Here is a 19,085-nt window from a genome sequence, read left to right as displayed (position 1 = left end):
AATAGCAGGGGATTTCAATGTCCAACTTGAATTCAACTTAGACCTCATAGAGGTTATGCAGCCTGAAGATAGTGTATGGAACATCCCTCCCCGTTCCATCCAGCAAAACTCATACAAACCATTGCGTTAGGGCAACGCAGGTAATAGATCTTATGCTATCACATGGTCTCCGTCTTGGTAACGGCCGTTTTCCAGCTGACTGTTAGGGTTTGTGCACAGCAAAGAGCATGTCCCCTCTCACTGCACTAGTGGGTTCTGTAATAGCTCCCTTTTAAACTTACTGTTGAAAGCCTTTCTTGTTATCTCACCTTCCCCCCCCCCCAGGCTTCTGTGTATGTTGTTTAATGTGCTGTTTTGTTTACACATTGGGCCTTGCTTTTACCAAGGCTTCTTTAAAACACTCCTCCCTAGACCATGTGTTAATTCAACTCATTTGCATAATAACTGAAACTCTGCACACCTTTCAAGAACATGTGCAGCATGTGAGGACCACACCCAGCTCTTCAAACCACACCCAGCTCTGCACACCTTTCAAGAACATGTGCAGCATGTGAGGACCACACCCAGCCCTGTCTATAAAAGGCAGCCCTCGAGCCTCGCCCAGTGCTTGCGCTCGTCTACCTCCCGCTTACCTGAGAACAGATCCCTCGGCGCTGGCACTCCTGCTCTCTACAGACTTTCATTGGCTTCAATGGGCGCAGCTGCTGGCTCTTCCTTCTTCCGGTTTCCGGTTCCTCCTTGCCTCAGCCTCTCTCCTACAAGCAACCTGCAAAAGAGAAAAAAGACAAGGTTAGACTGATCAGTATCTCTTGCCAGCAACAAGCAACAAGTAAGTGCAAAACTTTTTATTACCTGAAAGAACTTTGACAACAATTTCTGGATTCGTGTATAGACAATTTGAAACAAGATACCTTCCACGAACATTGTGATTCAAACTCTTTGTTACAAGAATACTTTGCGGAACTTTGTGAAGCAAACATTGTTTTTTTTTTATGGAACTTTTAAGAATCGAACATCGAAATTTCTGTTTCCTTTTGTGTGTCTGCTTTGTGCTCATGGTGGCTGTCGGATCGCCTATGTGATAGTATTTTACTTTTCATTAACAGTTTGTGGCAAGAAAATTCCAGTTAGGAGTTTACAATGCTAATAGCTTTAACTCGAGCAAACGCGAGACCCATTGTTTCTTTCTGCAAGTAAGGCTGGGTAAACTGAATCTGAGCCAAATCCTGCATTTGTCCCCTTCATCTGTTCTGGACCAGCTGAGGATCTGATCTTGGGGGGGGGGTCAGGGGGCGTTACCATTGCACAGGCGCATCAATGGGAATCCTTGGCAAAGTTGTACTTGGGTCTTTATAACTTTGCAGGTAGAAGTTTGTGCCTTTTCATGGCCAGAGTGCTCTGTCCTCCTGCAAGGAAAGTGCCTTGGTGTTGGGATTGATATGTCCCTTAAATTCTTTAGGCGAGACTTGCAAATCCCGTATGTTTTTTGCACGGAGGGGGGTATTACATTCTATAATAGACGTTTAGCACCTCTTTGAGTTGCCTCAATTCATTTCCTGAGAGACCCGAGCTGACACAGTATTGTTATGGTGGAGGGAGTGACATATTTTCAAGAAGGCTTTTTTAATAGCCCAGAAACGATTTGTGAGGCCAAATTGAAGGCACAGATGGGACTGCGGGGTCTTCACTGTTAATAGATCTAAACAAGCATTGGCATAGCCAATAGGTCTCGCCTTTGGAACCTTATAAGTGTTTATCCATGCAGCACACAAGCTACAAGTTTACAAACATTAGAAAATAGGGCAACCGGTCACATTTTGTGTGGCAGCAGTAGTTGTGCTGGACAATGTTTTTAAGTGTGTGTGCTTGAAGCTTTGTGATCTAACGATAATTATGAAATATTCAGCCTGTTCTAAGTCTATCGTCATTTGTCTCCACAAGGGCATCAGTACCTTCCAAAGGTGGCGCCTGTAAAAGGCAGCGGTGCACACGCAATCTGTAAACATGGCTTCTCTAAGTTTGAAGTAACATTAAGAAACTACACTTTAGTGCAACTGTACACAATACCCCAAAATACTTTCTTTCTTTTACCGCAACATTTTTTGCAACTTTGCATACCATCTTGAATGTCTCAATGGGTGTTTTTTTAAGTAGGTATATTTTTGTGAAGGACATGTAACTCTTAAATTGTTAATTTACTGTGGTCAAAATTCATTTTGAAGAACTATGTCTGCCGTACACACTTTGGGTTTGAGATTATTAGCAGATTAACAACTTTTTTGTGACAAGCTTCACATCTGGTAATTTAAGGCAATCCATGCAATGTTTAAAAACAAAACATATTTGCAAGATGGACCAGCAATATAGATCTTTACAGCTATGCTAATTTTCTCTTACACGTACCGTTGGTATCACCTTTCTAAAAACACGTACCTTTTTCTCCAGCCACTCCAAACTAACTATCGCCCCCTTCTCACTTTCAGAACAAGAAAGGCGTGAGCGCCTGACAATCAGCTTGCAACAAAGCATGCCAAAGACTTAATAAAAATACTCTTTTCACCTTTGAAGCAGCCCCCCCACGACACCAAAACAGCGCCAGAGCAATGCTTAACTTGTGCTAGTTGTTTCCGGTTCTGAGCACCTGCACTTATTTTTGAGGGCCGGGGCTTATTCTTCTGCCTCAAGCATTTGCTGCGAGCAAAAGACACATATGGGAAAGACAGATGAAGGGAAAAACTAAAAAGCGTCACAAAGGGAGAAAGTAGAAAGCTGCAAGAGTCAGCTGAAGGGGCAGGGAGTGGCTTTATATAGATTGAAGAGGCCCGCGCAGTATTCCGTGTTCGTACATTTAGGCCCGTATTTATACTCCGTTTGCGCCGAATTTGCGTCGTTTTTTTCGACGCAAATTCGACGCTAAACTAACGCCAACTAACGCCATATTTATACTATGGCGTTAGAGGCGTCTAGCGCCAAAGTTCCCGGAATGTGCGTCATTTTTTAGCGTGAACCCCTTCCTTGCGTTAATGATATGCAAGGGAGGCGTTCCCGTCTTAAAAAATGACTCCCAGGCCTTTACGTGGTATTTATACTCCCGGGCAAAAATGACGCCCGGGAGTGGGCGTGGCCAAAAACGGCGCATTTGCGCCGCTTTTTAACGCCTGGGTCAGGCATGGCGTTAAGGGACAAGTGGGCTCAAAATGAGCCCAGAGTGCCCTCCCCTGCCCCCAGGGACCCCCCCTGCCACCCTTGCCCACCCCAGGAGGACACCCAAGGCTGGAGGGACCCACCCCAGGGACATTCAGGTAAGTTCAGGTAAGTATTTTGTTTTTTTTTTTAATAATTTTTTTTGGCATAGGGGGGCCTGATTTGTGCCCCCCTACATGCCACTATGCCCAATGACCATGCCCAGGGGACAGAAGTCCCCTGGGCATGGCCATTGGGCAAGGGGGCATGACTCCTATCTTTACAATGATAGGAGTCATGTTGATGGGGGATGGGCGTCGTTAAAAAATGGCGCAAGTCGGGTTAAGACGATTTTTTTGCCTCAACCTGACTTGCCCCATTTTAAGACGCCCTAACGTCATTTTTGCCCAACGCCGGCGCTGCCTGGTCTACGTGGTTTTTTTCCACGCACACCAGGCAGCGCTGGTCTGCTTGCGCCGGCTAACGCCATTCCATAAATACGGCGCCCGCATGGCGCTTCAGAATGGCGTTAGACGGCGCAAAATTTTTTGACGCTAAACTGCGTTAGCGCAGTTTAGTGTCAAAAAGTATAAATATGGGCCGTAATTGCAGCGGCCGCGTGTTTAAGAGGAGGGCTTTGAGCACCCGCACCTTTTTATTTACAAATTAAACACTGCCTCAGAGTCTCGAGTGGCTAGCAAAACATGATTACTTTGTAGCTGGAATAGAATGGACTCAGAAACACAAGCGGTGTTACATTTATTTTTCAGGTTTTACGCATTTCTTAACAGTAACACAGTAAAGAGAGCAAAGAGAACAAGTTCAGAAACCAAAAATAAGGATGCTTTGCGACGACTCCGATTGTCCTTTATTTCCAAAAAGTGTTTGTGAGCGAAAGCATTAAAGACACGAAAGTTAAAAAAGAGCTGAAAGGACGAAATGTACACAAAATGAAAGCTGCTCTATCTTAATAATACATGTTCTAAACAATAGAGCACAGCAAAAAAAAGCCGTGGGTTCAAAGTATCTAATTTATAAATAATAGCCTCGGAACTGAGCATGCTGCAGAGAAGTCCGTAGATTTGGATTTTATGTGGCCAATCATACAAACATTACCCAAACTGCGTTACATTAAACAAAAACAACAACCTACACAACTATAGATACACCGATCGCCATTTAGTTTAAGAGTGATTTATTTTGCAAGCGCCATTCAACAAAAATTACAAACAAGCAGAAGGGCCTGAATGTACACATAAAAAAGCTGCGATACCCATACTATGCAAGTTCAGCTCATATCATTAAATGAACAGCAAATGTACCAAGACAATGCACAGTTCACAGCCTTGTTTACCGAAAAACTCGTAGCTAATAAACAGCGAGCAGTGGAGCACACAAGGGTCAGCCATGTGCTGTATGTCAGAGGCCAGTGACTGAAGTCTGTAACTGGGGACAACAGCAGACCCTGAAACTAACAAGCAGCAACGGCTGGGGGCAGGGATGGCTGGGGGGCAGGGACGGCTGGGGGCTGGGGGCAGGGACAGCTGGGGGCAGGGACGGCTGGGGGCAGGGACGGCTGGGCGCTGGGGGCAGGGACAGCTGGGGGCAGGGACGGCTGGGGGCAGGGACGGCTGGGCGCTGGGGGCAGGGACAGCTGGGGGCAGGGACGGCTGGGGGCAGGGACGGCTGGGGGCTGGGGGCAGGGACAGCTGGGGGCAGGGACGGCTGGGGGCAGGGACGGCTGGGGGCAGGGACGGCTGGAGCAGGGACGGCTGGGGGGCAGGTGGTATGGGGGCAGGGATGGCTGGGGGCAGGGACGGCTGGGGGCAGGTGGTGTGGGGACAGGGATGGCTGGGGGAAGGGACGGCTGGGGGCAGGTGGTGTGGGGGGCAGCAACGGCTGGGGGCAGGGATGGCTGGGGGGCAGGGGGCAGGGACGGCTGGGGGCAGGGACGGCTGGGGGGCAGGGGGCAGGGACGGCTGGGGGCAGGGACGGCTGGGGGCAGGGGGCAGGGGGCAGGGACGGCTGGGGGCAGGGACAGCTGGGGGCAGCAACGGCTGGGGGCAGGGACGGCTGGGGGCAGGGACGGCTGGGGGCTGGGGGCAGGGACAGCTGGGGGCAGGGACGGCTGGGGACAGGGACGGCTGGGGGGCAGGGGGCAGGGACGGCTGGGGGCAGGGACGGCTGGGGGCAGGGACGGCTGGGGGCAGGGGGCAGGGGGCAGGGACGGCTGGGGACAGGGACGGATGGGGGCAGGGACGGCTGGGGGCAGGGACAGCTGGGGGCAGCAACGGCTGGGGGCAGGGACGGCTGGGGGCAGGGACGGCTGGGGGCTGGGGGCAGGGACAGCTGGGGGCAGGGACGGCTGGGGGCAGGGACGGCTGGGGGCTGGGGGCAGGGACAGCTGGGGGCAGGGACGGCTGGGGGCAGGGACGGCTGGGGGCAGCAACGGCTGGGGGCAGGGATGGCTGGGGGCAGGGACGGCTGGGGGGCAGGGACGGCTGGGGGCTGGGGGCAGGGACGGCTGGGGGCAGGGACGGCTGGGGGGCAGGGACGGCTGGGGGCTGGGGGCAGGGACGGCAGGGGGCAGGGACGGCTGGGGGGCAGGGATGGCTGGGGGCAGGGACGGCTGGGGGCAGCGACGGCAGGGGGCTGGGACAGCTGGGGGGCAGAGACGGCTGGGGGCAGGGACGGCTGGGGGGCAGAGACGACTGGGGGCAGGGACGGCTGGGAGGCAGGGACGGCTGGGGGCAGGGACGGCTGGGGGCAGGGACGGCTGGGGGGCAGGGACGGCTGGGGGCAGGGACGGCTGGGGGCAGCAACGGCTGGGGGCAGGGATGGCTGGGGGCAGGGACGGCTGGGGGCAGGGACGGCTGGGGGCAGGGACGGCTGGGGGCAGGGACGGCTGGGGGCTGGGGGCAGGGACGGCTGGGGGCAGGGACGGCTGGGGGCTGGGGGCAGGGACGGCTGGGGGCAGGGACGGCTGGGGGGCAGGGGGCAGGGACGGCTGGGGGCAGGGACGGCTGGGGGGCAGGGGGCAGGGGGCAGGGACGGCTGGGGGCAGGGACAGCTGGGGGCAGCAACGGCTGGGGGCAGGGACGGCTGGGGGCAGGGACGGCTGGGGGCTGGGGGCAGGGACAGCTGGGGGCAGGGACGGCTGGGGACAGGGACGGCTGGGGGGCAGGGGGCAGGGACGGCTGGGGGCAGGGACGGCTGGGGGCAGGGGGCAGGGGGCAGGGACGGCTGGGGACAGGGACGGATGGGGGCAGGGACGGCTGGGGGCAGGGACAGCTGGGGGCAGCAACGGCTGGGGGCAGGGACGGCTGGGGGCAGGGACGGCTGGGGGCTGGGGGCAGGGACAGCTGGGGGCAGGGACGGCTGGGGGCTGGGGGCAGGGACGGCTGGGGGCAGGGACGGCTGGGGGCAGGGACGGCTGGGGGCAGGGGGCAGGGGGCAGGGACGGCTGGGGGCAGGGACAGCTGGGGGCAGCAACGGCTGGGGGCAGGGACGGCTGGGGGCAGGGACGGCTGGGGGCTGGGGGCAGGGACAGCTGGGGGCAGGGACGGCTGGGGACAGGGACGGCTGGGGGGCAGGGGGCAGGGACGGCTGGGGGCAGGGACGGCTGGGGGCAGGGACGGCTGGGGGCAGGGGGCAGGGGGCAGGGACGGCTGGGGACAGGGACGGATGGGGGCAGGGACGGCTGGGGGCAGGGACAGCTGGGGGCAGCAACGGCTGGGGGCAGGGACGGCTGGGGGCAGGGACGGCTGGGGGCTGGGGGCAGGGACAGCTGGGGGCAGGGACGGCTGGGGGCAGGGACGGCTGGGGGCTGGGGGCAGGGACAGCTGGGGGCAGGGACGGCTGGGGGCAGGGACGGCTGGGGGCAGCAACGGCTGGGGGCAGGGATGGCTGGGGGCAGGGACGGCTGGGGGGCAGGGACGGCTGGGGGCTGGGGGCAGGGACGGCTGGGGGGCAGGGACGGCTGGGGGCTGGGGGCAGGGACGGCAGGGGGCAGGGACGGCTGGGGGGCAGGGATGGCTGGGGGCAGGGACGGCTGGGGGCAGCGACGGCAGGGGGCTGGGACAGCTGGGGGGCAGAGACGGCTGGGGGCAGGGACGGCTGGGGGGCAGAGACGACTGGGGGCAGGGACGGCTGGGAGGCAGGGACGGCTGGGGGCAGGGACGGCTGGGGGCAGGGACGGCTGGGGGGCAGGGACGGCTGGGGGCAGGGACGGCTGGGGGCAGCAACGGCTGGGGGCAGGGATGGCTGGGGGCAGGGACGGCTGGGGGCAGGGACGGCTGGGGGCAGGGACGGCTGGGGGCAGGGACGGCTGGGGGCTGGGGGCAGGGACGGCTGGGGGCAGGGACGGCTGGGGGCTGGGGGCAGGGACGGCTGGGGGCAGGGACGGCTGGGGGCTGGGGGCAGGGACGGCAGGCGGCAGGGACGGCTGGGGGGCAGGGATGGCTGGGGGCAGGGACGGCTGGGGGCAGCGACGGCAGGGGGCTGGGACAGCTGGGGGGCAGAGACGGCTGGGGGCAGGGACGGCTGGGGGGCAGAGACGACTGGGGGCAGGGACGGCTGGGAGGCAGGGACGGCTGGGGGCAGGGACGGCTGGGGGCAGGGACGGCTGGGGGGCAGGGACGGCTGGGGGCAGGGACGGCTGGGGGCAGCAACGGCTGGGGGCAGGGATGGCTGGGGGCAGGGACGGCTGGGGGCAGGGACGGCTGGGGGCAGGGACGGCTGGGGGCAGGGACGGCTGGGGGCTGGGGGCAGGGACGGCTGGGGGCAGGGACGGCTGGGGGGCAGGGACGGCTGGGGGCTGGGGGCAGGGACGGCAGGGGGCAGGGACGGCTGGGGGGCAGGGATGGCTGGGGGCAGGGACGGCTGGGGGCAGCGACGGCAGGGGGCTGGGACAGCTGGGGGGCAGAGACGGCTGGGGGCAGGGACGGCTGGGGGGCAGAGACGACTGGGGGCAGGGACGGCTGGGAGGCAGGGACGGCTGGGGGCAGGGACGGCTGGGGGCAGGGACGGCTGGGGGGCAGGGACGGCTGGGGGCAGGGACGGCTGGGGGCAGCAACGGCTGGGGGCAGGGATGGCTGGGGGCAGGGACGGCTGGGGGCAGGGACGGCTGGGGGCAGGGACGGCTGGGGGCAGGGACGGCTGGGGGCTGGGGGCAGGGACGGCTGGGGGCAGGGACGGCTGGGGGCTGGGGGCAGGGACGGCTGGGGGCAGCGACGGCTGGGGGCAGGGACGGCTGGGGGCTGGGGGCAGGGACGGCTGGGGGGCAGGGACGGCTGGGGCCTGGGGGCAGGGACGGCTGGGGGGCAGGGACGGCTGGGGGCAGGGACGGCTGGGGGCAGGGACGGCTGGGGGCAGGGACGGCTGGGGGGCAGGGACGGCTGGGGGCTGGGGGCAGGGACGGCTGGGGGGCAGGGACGGCTGGGGGCTGGGGGCAGGGACGGCTGGGGGCAGGGACGGCTGGGGGCAGCGACGGCTGTGGGCAGGGACGGCTGGGGGCTGGGGGCAGGGACGGCTGGGGGCAGGGAAGGCTGGGGGGCAGGGACGGCTGGGGGCAGGGACGGCTGGGGGCAGGGACGGCTGGGGGGCAGGGACGGCTGGGGGCTGGGGGCAGCGACGGCTGGGGGCAGCAACAGCTGGGGGCTGGGGGCAGGGACGGCTGGGGGGCAGGGGGCAGGGACGGCTGGGGGCAGGGACGGCTAGGGGCAGGGAAGGCTGGGGGGCAGGGACGGCAGGGGGCAGGGACGGCTGGGGGCAGGGACGGCTGGGGGCTGGGGGCAGGGACGGCTGGGGGCAGGGACGGCTGGGGGCTGGGGGCAGGGACGGCTGGGGACAGGGACGGTTGGGGGGCAGGGACGGCTGGGGGCAGGGACGGCTGGGGGCAGGGACGGCTGGGGGGCAGGGGGCAGGGACGGCTGGGGGCAGGGACGGCTGGGGGCAGGGACGGCTGGGGGCAGGGGGCAGGGGGCAGGGACGGCTGGGGGCAGCGACGGCTGGGGGCAGGGACGGCTGGGGGCAGCGACGGCTGGGGGCAGGGACGGCTGGGGGCAGAGACGGCTGGGGGCTGGGACGGCTGGGGGGCAGGGACGGCTGGGGACAGGGACGGCTGGGGACAGGGACGGCTGGGGGCAGGGACGGCTGGGGGCAGGGACGGCTGGGGGCTGGGACGGCTGGGGGGCAGGGGGCAGGGACGGCAGGGACGGCTGGGGGCAGGGACGGCTGGGGGCAGGGACGGCTGGGGGCAGGGGGCAGGGGGCAGGGACGGCTGGGGGGCAGGGACGGCTGGGGGCAGGGACGGCTGGGGGCAGGGACGGCTGGGGGCAGGGACGGCTGGGGGGCGGGGGGCAGGGACGGCTGGGGGCAGGGACGGCTGGGGGCAGGGGGCAGGGGGCAGGGACGGCTGGGGGCAGGGACGGCTGGGGGCAGGGACAGCTGGGGGCAGCAACGGCTGGGGGCAGGGACGGCTGGGGACAGGGACGGCTGGGGGGCAGGGGGCAGGGACGGCTGGGGGCAGGGACGGCTGGGGGCAGGGACGGCTGGGGGCAGGGGGCAGGGGGCAGGGACGGCTGGGGACAGGGACGGATGGGGGCAGGGACGGCTGGGGGCAGGGACAGCTGGGGGCAGCAACGGCTGGGGGCAGGGACGGCTGGGGACAGGGACGGCTGGGGGGCAGGGGGCAGGGACGGCTGGGGGCAGGGACGGCTGGGGGCAGGGGGCAGGGGGCAGGGACGGCTGGGGACAGGGACGGATGGGGGCAGGGGGCAGGGGGCAGGGGGCAGGGACGGCTAGGGGCAGGGACGGCTGGGGACAGGGACGGCTGGGGGGCAGGGACGGCTGGGGGCAGGGACAGCTGGGGGCAGGGACGGCTGGGGGGCAGGGACGGCTGGGGGCTGGGGGCAGGGACGGCTGGGGACAGGGACGGATGGGGGGCAGGGACGGCTGGGGGCAGGGACGGCTGGGGGCAGGGACGGCTGGGGGCAGGGGGCAGAGGGCAGGGACGGCTGGGGGCAGGGACGGCTGGGGGCAGGGACGGCAGGGACGGCTGGGGGCAGGGACGGCTGGGGGCAGGGACAGCTGGGGGCAGCAACGGCTGGGGGCAGGGACGGCTGGGGACAGGGACGGCTGGGGGGCAGGGACGGCTGGGGGCAGGGACGGCTGGGGGCAGGGGGCAGGGGGCAGGGACGGCTGGGAGCAGGGACGGCTGGGGACAGGGACGGATGGGGGCAGGGGGCAGGGGGCAGGGACGGCTGGGGGCAGGGGGCAGGGGGCAGGGACGGCTGGGGGCAGGGACGGCTAGGGGCAGGGACGGCTGGGGACAGGGACGGCTGGGGGGCAGGGACGGCTGGGGGCAGGGACGGCTGGGGACAGGGACGGCTGGGGGCAGGGGGCAGGGACGGCTGGGGGCAGGGACGGCTGGGGGGCAGGGACGGCTGGGGGGCAGGGACGGCTGGGGGCTGGGGGCAGGGACGGCTGGGGACAGGGACGGATGGGGGGCAGGGACGGCTGGGGGCAGGGACGGCTGGGGGCAGGTACGGCTGGGGGCAGGGGGCAGGGGGCAGGGGGCAGGGGGCAGGGACGGCTGGGGGCAGGGACGGCTGGGGGCAGGGACGGCAGGGACGGCTGGGGGCAGGGACGGCTGGGGGCAGGGACGGCTGGGGGGCAGGGACGGCTGGGAAGGCTGGGAGGCAGGGACGGCTGGGGGCAGGGACGGCTGGGGACAGGGACGGCTGGGGACAGGGACGGCTGGGGGCAGGGACGGCTGGGGACAGGGACGGCTGGGGACAGGGACGGCTGGGGGCAGGGGGCAGGGGGCAGGGACGGCTGGGGACAGGGACGGCTGGGGACAGGGACGGCTGGGGACAGGGACGGCTGGGGGCAGGGGGCAGGGACGGCTGGGGACAGGGACGGCTGGGGACAGGGACGGCTGGGGGCAGGGACGGCTGGGGGCAGGGACGGCTGGGGGGCAGGGACGGCTGGGGGCAGGGACGGCTGGGGACAGGGACGGCTGGGGACAGGGACGGCTGGGGGCAGGGGGCAGGGACGGCTGGGGACAGGGACGGCTGGGGACAGGGACGGCTGGGGGGCAGGGACGGCTGGGGGCAGGGACGGCTGGGGACAGGGACGGCTGGGGACAGGGACGGCTGGGGGCAGGGGGCAGGGACGGCTGGGGACAGGGACGGCTGGGGACAGGGACGGCTGGGGACAGGGACGGCTGGGGGCTGGGGGGCAGGGACGGCTGGGGGCAGGGACGGCTGGGGGCAGCGACGGCTGGGGGCTGGGGGGCAGGGACGGCTGGGGGCAGGGGGCAGGGACGGCTGGGGACAGGGACGGCTGGGGACAGGGACGGCTGGGGACAGGGACGGCTGGGGGGCAGGGGGCAGGGACGGCTGGGGGCAGGGACGGCTGGGGGCAGGGACGGCTGGGGGCAGGGGGCAGGGGGCAGGGACGGCTGGGGGCAGGGACGGCTGGGGACAGGGATGGCTGGGGGCAGGGGGCAGGGACGGCTGGGGACAGGGACGGCTGGGGACAGGGACGGCTGGGGACAGGGACGGCTAGGGGCAGGGACGGCTGGGGGGCAGGGACGGCTGGGAGGCAGGGACGGCTAGGGGCAGGGACGGCTGGGGGGCAGGGACGGCTGGGGACAGGGACGGCTGGGGGGCAGGGGGCAGGGACGGCTGGGGGCAGGGACGGCTGGGGGCAGGGGGCAGGGGGCAGGGACGGCTGGGGACAGGGACGGCTGGGGACAGGGACGGCTGGGGGCAGCGACGGCTAGGGGCAGGGACGGCTGGGGACAGGGACGGCTGGGGGCAGGGGGCAGGGGGCAGGGACGGCTGGGGGCAGGGACGGCTGGGGGCAGGGACGGCAGGGACGGCTGGGGGCAGGGACGGCTGGGGGCAGGGGGCAGGGACAGCTGGGGGCAGCAACGGCTGGGGGCAGGGACGGCTGGGGACAGGGACGGCTGGGGGGCAGGGGGCAGGGACGGCTGGGGGCAGGGACGGCTGGGGGCAGGGGGCAGGGACGGCTGGGGCAGGGACGGCTGGGGACAGGGACGGATGGGGGCAGGGGGCAGGGGGCAGGGACGGTTGGGGGCAGGGGGCAGGGGGCAGGGACGGCTGGGGGCAGGGACGGCTAGGGGCAGGGACGGCTGGGGACAGGGACGGCTGGGGGGCAGGGACGGCTGGGGGCAGGGACGGCTGGGGACAGGGACGGCTGGGGGCAGGGGGCAGGGACGGCTGGGGGCAGGGACGGCTGGGGGCAGGGACGGCTGGGGGGCAGGGACGGCTGGGGGGCAGGGACGGCTAGGGGCAGGGACGGCTGGGGACAGGGACGGCTGGGGGGCAGGGACGGCTGGGGGCAGGGACGGCTGGGGACAGGGACGGCTGGGGGCAGGGGGCAGGGACGGCTGGGGGCAGGGACGGCTGGGGGCAGGGACGGCTGGGGGGCAGGGACGGCTGGGGGCAGGGGGCAGGGACGGCTGGGGACAGGGACGGCTGGGGACAGGGACGGCTGGGGACAGGGACGGCTAGGGGCAGGGACGGCTGGGGGGCAGGGACGGCTGGGAGGCAGGGACGGCTAGGGGCAGGGACGGCTGGGGGGCAGGGACGGCTGGGGACAGGGACGGCTGGGGGGCAGGGGGCAGGGACGGCTGGGGACAGGGACGGCTGGGGGCAGGGGGCAGGGGGCAGGGACGGCTGGGGGCAGGGACGGCTGGGGGCAGGGACGGCAGGGACGGCTGGGGGCAGGGACGGCTGGGGGCAGGGGGCAGGGACAGCTGGGGGCAGCAACGGCTGGGGGCAGGGACGGCTGGGGACAGGGACGGCTGGGGGGCAGGGGGCAGGGACGGCTGGGGGCAGGGACGGCTGGGGGCAGGGGGCAGGGACGGCTGGGGCAGGGACGGCTGGGGACAGGGACGGATGGGGGCAGGGGGCAGGGACGGCTGGGGGCAGGGGGCAGGGACGGCTGGGGGCAGGGACGGCTAGGGGCAGGGACGGCTAGGGGCAGGGACGGCTGGGGACAGGGACGGCTGGGGGGCAGGGACGGCTGGGGGCAGGGACGGCTGGGGACAGGGACGGCTGGGGGCAGGGGGCAGGGACGGCTGGGGGCAGGGACGGCTGGGGGCAGGGACGGCTGGGGGGCAGGGACGGCTGGGGGGCAGGGACGGCTGGGGGCTGGGGGCAGGGACGGCTGGGGACAGGGACGGATGGGGGGCAGGGAGGGCTAGGGGCAGGGGGCAGGGGGCAGGGACGGCTGGGGGCAGGGACGGCTGGGGGCAGGGACGGCAGGGACGGCTGGGGGCAGGGACGGCTGGGGGCAGGGACGGCTGGGGGGCAGGGACGGCTGGGAAGGCTGGGAGGCAGGGACGGCTGGGGGCAGGGACGGCTGGGGACAGGGACGGCTGGGGACAGGGACGGCTGGGGGCAGGGACGGCTGGGGACAGGGACGGCTGGGGACAGGGACGGCTGGGGGCAGGGGGCAGGGGGCAGGGACGGCTGGGGACAGGGACGGCTGGGGACAGGGACGGCTGGGGACAGGGACGGCTGGGGGCAGGGGGCAGGGACGGCTGGGGACAGGGACGGCTGGGGACAGGGACGGCTGGGGGCAGGGACGGCTGGGGGCAGGGACGGCTGGGGGGCAGGGACGGCTGGGGGCAGGGACGGCTGGGGACAGGGACGGCTGGGGACAGGGACGGCTGGGGGCAGGGACGGCTGGGGACAGGGACGGCTGGGGACAGGGACGGCTGGGGACAGGGACGGCTGGGGGCTGGGGGGCAGGGACGGCTGGGGGCAGGGACGGCTGGGGGCTGGGGGGCAGGGACGGCTGGGGGCAGGGGGCAGGGACGGCTGGGGACAGGGACGGCTGGGGACAGGGACGGCTGGGGACAGGGACGGCTGGGGGGCAGGGGGCAGGGACGGCTGGGGGCAGGGACGGCTGGGGGCAGGGGGCAGGGGGCAGGGACGGCTGGGGGCAGGGACGGCTGGGGACAGGGACGGCTGGGGGCAGGGGGCAGGGGGCAGGGACGGCTGGGGACAGGGACGGCTGGGGACAGGGACGGCTGGGGACAGGGACGGCTAGGGGCAGGGACGGCTGGGGGGCAGGGACGGCTGGGAGGCAGGGACGGCTAGGGGCAGGGACGGCTGGGGGGCAGGGACGGCTGGGGACAGGGACGGCTGGGGGGCAGGGGGCAGGGACGGCTGGGGGCAGGGGGCAGGGACGGCTGGGGACAGGGACGGCTGGGGACAGGGACGGCTGGGGGCAGCGACGGCTAGGGGCAGGGACGGCTGGGGACAGGGACGGCTGGGGGCAGGGGGCAGGGACGGCTGGGGGCAGGGACGGCTGGGGGCAGGGGGCAGGGGGCAGGGACGGCTGGGGGCAGGGACGGCTAGGGGCAGGGACGGCTGGGGACAGGGACGGCTGGGGGGCAGGGACGGCTGGGGGCAGGGACGGCTGGGGACAGGGACGGCTGGGGGCAGGGGGCAGGGGGCAGGGACGGCTGGGGGCAGGGACGGCTGGGGGCAGGGACGGCTGGGGGGCAGGGACGGCTGGGAGGCAGGGACGGCTAGGGGCAGGGACGGCTGGGGGCAGGGACGGCTGGGAGGCAGGGACGGCTGGGGGCAGGGACGGCTGGGGGCAGGGACGGCTGGGGGGCAGGGACGGCTGGGGGCAGGGACGGCTGGGGGCAGCGACGACTGGGGGCAGGGACGGCTGGGGGCAGCGACGGCTGGGGGCAGGGACGGCTGGGGGGCAGCGACGACTGGGGGCAGGGACGGCTGGGGGCAGCGACGGCTGGGGGCAGGGACGGCTGGGGACAGGGACGGCTGGGGGCAGGGACGGCTGGGGGCAGGGACGGCTGGGGGGCAGGGACGGCTGGGGGCAGGGACGGCTGGGGGCAGCGACGGCTGGGGGCAGGGACGGCTGGGGACAGGGACGGCTGGGGGCAGGGACGGCTGGGGGCAGGGACGGCTGGGGGCAGGGACGGCTGGGGACAGGGACGGATGGGGGGCAGGGACGGCTGGGGGGCAGGGACGGCTGGGGGGCAGGGATGGCTGGGGGCAGGGACGGCTGGGGGCAGCGACGGCAGGGGGCAGGGACGGCTGGGGGCAGGGACGGCTGGGGGGCAGCGACGGCTGGGGGCTGGGACAGCTGGGGGGCAGAGACGACTGGGGGCAGGGACGGCTGGGAGGCAGGGACGGCTGGGGGCAGGGACGGCTGGGGGCAGGGACGGCTGGGGGGCAGGGACGGCTGGGGGCAGCGACGGCTGGGGGCAGCGACGGCTGGGGGCAGGGACGGCTGGGGACAGGGACGGCTGGGGGCAGGGACGGCTGGGGGCAGGGACGGCTGGGGGCAGGGACGGCTGGGGACAGGGACGGATGGGGGGCAGGGACAGCTGGGGGGCAGGGACGGCTGGGGGGCAGGGAAGGCTGGGGGCAGGGACGGCTGGGGGCAGCGACGGCTGGGGGCAGGGACGGCTGGGGGCAGGGACGGCTGGGGGGCAGCGACGGCTGGGGGCTGGGACAGCTGGGGGGCAGAGACGACTGGGGGCAGGGACGGCTGGGAGGCAGGGACGGCTGGGGGCAGGGACGGCTGGGGGCAGGGACGGCTGGGGGGCAGGGGGCAGGGACGGCTGGGGCAGGGACGGCTGGGGACAGGGACGGATGGGGGCAGGGGGCAGGGACGGCTGGGGGCAGGGGGCAGGGACGGCTGGGGGCAGGGACGGCTAGGGGCAGGGACGGCTAGGGGCAGGGACGGCTGGGGACAGGGACGGCTGGGGGGCAGGGACGGCTGGGGGCAGGGACGGCTGGGGACAGGGACGGCTGGGGGCAGGGGGCAGGGACGGCTGGGGGCAGGGACGGCTGGGGGCAGGGACGGCTGGGGGGCAGGGACGGCTGGGGGGCAGGGACGGCTGGGGGCTGGGGGCAGGGACGGCTGGGGACAGGGACGGATGGGGGGCAGGGAGGGCTAGGGGCAGGGGGCAGGGGGCAGGGACGGCTGGGGGCAGGGACGGCTGGGGGCAGGGACGGCAGGGACGGCTGGGGGCAGGGACGGCTGGGGGCAGGGACGGCTGGGGGGCAGGGACGGCTGGGAAGGCTGGGAGGCAGGGACGGCTGGGGGCAGGGACGGCTGGGGACAGGGACGGCTGGGGACAGGGACGGCTGGGGGCAGGGACGGCTGGGGACAGGGACGGCTGGGGACAGGGACGGCTGGGGGCAGGGGGCAGGGGGCAGGGACGGCTGGGGACAGGGACGGCTGGGGACAGGGACGGCTGGGGACAGGGACGGCTGGGGGCAGGGGGCAGGGACGGCTGGGGACAGGGACGGCTGGGGACAGGGACGGCTGGGGGCAGGGACGGCTGGGGGCAGGGACGGCTGGGGGGCAGGGACGGCTGGGGGCAGGGACGGCTGGGGACAGGGACGGCTGGGGACAGGGACGGCTGGGGGCAGGGACGGCTGGGGACAGGGACGGCTGGGGACAGGGACGGCTGGGGACGGGGACGGCTGGGGACAGGGACGGCTGGGGGCTGGGGGGCAGGGACGGCTGGGGGCAGGGACGGCTGGGGGCTGGGGGGCAGGGACGGCTGGGGGCAGGGGGCAGGGACGGCTGGGGACAGGGACGGCTGGGGACAGGGACGGCTGGGGACAGGGACGGCTGGGGGGCAGGGGGCAGGGACGGCTGGGGGCAGGGACGGCTGGGGGCAGGGGGCAGGGGGCAGGGACGGCTGGGGGCAGGGACGGCTGGGGACAGGGACGGCTGGGGGCAGGGGGCAGGGGGCAGGGACGGCTGGGGACAGGGACGGCTGGGGACAGGGACGGCTGGGGACAGGGACGGCTAGGGGCAGGGACGGCTGGGGGGCAGGGACGGCTGGGAGGCAGGGACGGCTAGGGGCAGGGACGGCTGGGGGGCAGGGACGGCTGGGGACAGGGACGGCTGGGGGGCAGGGGGCAGGGACGGCTGGGGGCAGGGGGCAGGGACGGCTGGGGACAGGGACGGCTGGGGACAGGGACGGCTGGGGGCAGCGACGGCTAGGGGCAGGGACGGCTGGGGACAGGGACGGCTGGGGGCAGGGGGCAGGGACGGCTGGGGGCAGGGACGGCTGGGGGCAGGGGGCAGGGGGCAGGGACGGCTGGGGGCAGGGACGGCTAGGGGCAGGGACGGCTGGGGACAGGGACGGCTGGGGGGCAGGGACGGCTGGGGGCAGGGACGGCTGGGGACAGGGACGGCTGGGGGCAGGGGGCAGGGGGCAGGGACGGCTGGGGGCAGGGACGGCTGGGGGCAGGGACGGCTGGGGGGCAGGGACGGCTGGGAGGCAGGGACGGCTAGGGGCAGGGACGGCTGGGGGCAGGGACGGCTGGGAGGCAGGGACGGCTGGGGGCAGGGACGGCTGGGGGCAGGGACGGCTGGGGGGCAGGGACGGCTGGGGGCAGGGACGGCTGGGGGCAGCGACGACTGGGGGCAGGGACGGCTGGGGGCAGCGACGGCTGGGGGCAGGGACGGCTGGGGGGCAGCGACGACTGGGGGCAGGGACGGCTGGGGGCAGCGACGGCTGGGGGCAGGGACGGCTGGGGACAGGGACGGCTGGGGGCAGGGACGGCTGGGGGCAGGGACGGCTGGGGGGCAGGGACGGCTGGGGGCAGGGACGGCTGGGGGCAGCGACGGCTGGGGGCAGGGACGGCTGGGGACAGGGACGGCTGGGGGCAGGGACGGCTGGGGGCAGGGACGGCTGGGGGCAGGGACGGCTGGGGACAGGGACGGATGGGGGGCAGGGACGGCTGGGGGGCAGGGACGGCTGGGGGGCAGGGATGGCTGGGGGCAGGGACGGCTGGGGGCAGCGACGGCAGGGGGCAGGGACGGCTGGGGGCAGGGACGGCTGGGGGGCAGCGACGGCTGGGGGCTGGGACAGCTGGGGGGCAGAGACGACTGGGGGCAGGGACGGCTGGGAGGCAGGGACGGCTGGGGGCAGGGACGGCTGGGGGCAGGGACGGCTGGGGGGCAGGGACGGCTGGGGGCAGCGACGGCTGGGGGCAGGGACGGCTGGGGACAGGGACGGCTGGGGGCAGGGACGGCTGGGGGCAGGGACGGCTGGGGGCAGGGACGGCTGGGGACAGGGACGGATGGGGGGCAGGGACAGCTGGGGGGCAGGGACGGCTGGGGGGCAGGGAAGGCTGGGGGCAGGGACGGCTGGGGGCAGCGACGGCTGGGGGCAGGGACGGCTGGGGGCAGGGACGGCTGGGGGGCAGCGACGGCTGGGGGCTGGGACAGCTGGGGGGCAGAGACGACTGGGGGCAGGGACGGCTGGGAGGCAGGGACGGCTGGGGGCAGGGACGGCTGGGGGCAGGGACGGCTGGGGGGCAGGGACGGCTGGGGGCAGGGACGGCTGGGGGCAGCGACGGCTGGGGGCAGCGACGGCTGGGGGCAGGGACGGCTGGGGACAGGGACGGCTGGGGGCAGGGACGGCTGGGGGCAGGGACGGCTGGGGGCAGGGACGGCTGGGGACAGGGACGGATGGGGGGCAGGGACAGCTGGGGGGCAGGGACGGCTGGGGGGCAGGGATGGCTGGGGGCAGGGACGGCTGGGGGCAGCGACGGCTGGGGGCAGGGACGGCTGGGGGCAGGGACGGCTGGGGGGCAGCGACGGCTGGGGGCTGGGACAGCTGGGGGGCAGAGACGACTGGGGGCAGGGACGGCTGGGAGGCAGGGACGGCTGGGGGCAGGGACGGCTGGGGGCAGGGACGGCTGGGGGCAGGGACGGCTGGGGACAGGGACGGATGGGGGCAGGGACAGCTGGGGGGCAGGGACGGCTGGGGGGCAGGGACGGCTGGGGGGCAGGGACGGCTAGGGGCAGGGACGGCTGGGGGGCAGGGACGGCTGGGGGCAGCGACGGCTGGGGGCTGG

Source organism: Pleurodeles waltl, chromosome 10, assembly GCF_031143425.1.
Source record: "Pleurodeles waltl isolate 20211129_DDA chromosome 10, aPleWal1.hap1.20221129, whole genome shotgun sequence".
Taxonomy (NCBI): domain Eukaryota; kingdom Metazoa; phylum Chordata; class Amphibia; order Caudata; family Salamandridae; genus Pleurodeles; species Pleurodeles waltl.
This window is presented reverse-complemented; position numbering follows the sequence as displayed.